The 2352-nt window shown below is 49.4% G+C and overlaps 1 non-coding gene across 1 annotated transcript; it reads left to right on the top strand.

The window, feature by feature from the left end:
- The first annotated feature begins 231 nt into the window (after positions 1-231).
- On the top strand, positions 232-335 carry LOC125121668 (U6 spliceosomal RNA). Its single transcript, XR_007133551.1, has one exon. It is a non-coding gene; the product is annotated as a U6 spliceosomal RNA (small nuclear RNA).
- Positions 336-2352: the final 2017 nt, after the last annotated feature.

The raw sequence follows: 2352 nt of genomic DNA on the forward strand, positions 1-2352 counted from the left end.
GGCCCTGGGCACTCTCCAGCCCTGTCAATCAGAATCAACTCTAAACCAGACTAGTATCTGAACCAGACTAGTATCCATAAGGATACCTGGCCTCGTTCAGTGGGTTAAGGATCTGGCATTGCCACAAGCTACATGATAGGTTGCAGACATGGCTTGGATCTGACGTTGCTGTGGCTCAGGCTGCCAGCTGCAGCTCCATTTTGACCCCTAGCCTGGGAACTTCCGTATGCTACAGGTGCGACCCTAAAAAAAAATTTTTTTGAAAGATACAGAGAAGATTAGCATGGCCCCTGCTTAAGGATAATATGCAAATTCATGAGGCATTCTGTATTTTTAGGTGTTTTAGGCACAGCCCTAAAAAGGAAAAAACAAAAAAAACAACTCTGATCTCTGCTTATATACCCCCACCCCAGCCAAGAAGCCCTATGTAGGAAATACAACTTTATTTTTTCTATTGTTCAACTTAATCCACTTGATGACAGAAAGTAAAAAACGAGCATTTCCAGGAAAACTTGGTCCCGTACATGTTTTCTCACTTTCGTCATTTTAAACCTGTTAATTCATTATTTTCTCCATCGCCTTTCTCCTTTGGGAAGGCATGTTAGGTATGAGAGAGGTTCTCTGATCTGCTGCCGCCTCTCTGTTCTGTGTTCCTTCACCAAATTGTAGCCTCTTTAATTGCTGAAGGGTCTATGATCCCTGGACTCACTTGTTGCTGCTGCATGTGTCTTCTTAGTGTGGCTACCAGACACCTCAGGGCCAGTCAGCTTTCTCAGCTAATTTCTGAGCCTTTCTCGGGGGCATGGAGAAATTTGCCAGAGTGTGGTTAAACAATGCAGTTTGGGAGGCAGCCCTGGTCAGTGCCAGCTGCCTGAGTTGGCCTCTTCAAGCTGCCTTCAAACCATTTAGATATGGCAGGCTGTTCTAGAGAAAGCAGGATCTCTGTGTGTCTTAAAACTGTGTACCCATCCATGTACTTGCTCTCTGGTAGCAAATGGTGCTAAGAACGGCATCTTCCTAGAGGAGAGGCCCCTGCGTGGAGGTGCCTGAGGACTCCCAGGGTAGCAGGAGGTTGGGCTATGTCAGCCCTCACAGGAACTACCCCGTTTGTCATCCTGGAAGTGTCTGGGGCAGTCAGCACCATGATTGGACTTTGGAGATGCCAGTTCCAATTGATAGTTGCAGGGACGGAGAAGGAAAAGGAAAGAGAAAGAAGGATATGCCTGAGACCCACTTCCTCAGTCCCTGAGCTGGGCACCTCCCTTATCAACAGGCCCCTGAACTCCTCCTATGCTGCTATTTCTTCACTTGCTTTAGGTCCTGGAACTCAGCTGGATCTCCTTTCCCTTTGAAACAGCCACCACCAGAGTTCCCGATGTGGCTCAGCAGGAATGAACATAACTAGCATCCAAGAGGACGCAGCTTCCGATCCCTGGCCTCGCTCAATGGGTTAAAGATCCGGCATTGCTGTGGCTGTGGCTGTGGCTGTGGCTGGCAGTTACAGCTCTAATTCAACCCCTAGCCTGGAACCTCCATATGCCATGGCTGTGGCCCTTAAAAAAAAAAAAAGCCACCACCTACTCTTATTCTAGTTTCCCCCCTTTATGGCAAGCTGCTGGGGGCTGTACTCCAGGTTTTCTCCTAGCTGCTGCCAAAAATGAGCATCTTGCTTTTTTTTTTTTTTTATGTTAAGGGTTTTCTTGCTCATCAAACAAGGACATCAGGTAAAAGCAGAACTGGACATAGGGAGTTACAAAGTTCAAGATAAATCTCACATGCTCAGAGTCCCTGGTCTACAGTTCCTGGCACCTTGAATGAAAGAAACAATGATTCCTGAGTGGGAGGGTCTCTTAGAGAGGTAAGATCTCTTCCCCCAAAGGCCAGGGAATGGACTTGAGTGAGCACCCCTGCAGGGCCCATGCCTCTCAGCTCATGCCCTTGGGATTTCAAGGTCCTGGGACCCAACCACTCGAGAATGAAAGCCTGGATCAAGGGCTTGGGGTGGCCTCTCTAGGTCTGACCTGGACTGGGAATTAGGTGCACAGCCTATGAAGGGAAAGGGAAGCAGAGATACAGAGGGTCACAGGTTCAGGTGGTGGTAGGGAGTTTTCTAAGCTCCCCAGCCAGGGAGAATGCCCAAGGCACTCAGAATATCTCCCGTCCTCCACCTCCACCTCACAACTCCCAACCCCACCCTGGCTCAGGCCAAGCTGCAGCTGCTGCTGCTACCAGAGAAGAGAGAAGGGGCTCCCTTCACATTTCCCAGGTGAGGGGTCGTGGAAGACCCTGGGCAGCTCCAGGCTTTGCACCTTTGAAACCACTTACCTGGGAATGTCTGAGGAGGAAGCAGGG

Source organism: Phacochoerus africanus, chromosome 2, assembly GCF_016906955.1.
Source record: "Phacochoerus africanus isolate WHEZ1 chromosome 2, ROS_Pafr_v1, whole genome shotgun sequence".
NCBI classification, from domain to species: Eukaryota; Metazoa; Chordata; class Mammalia; order Artiodactyla; family Suidae; genus Phacochoerus; species Phacochoerus africanus.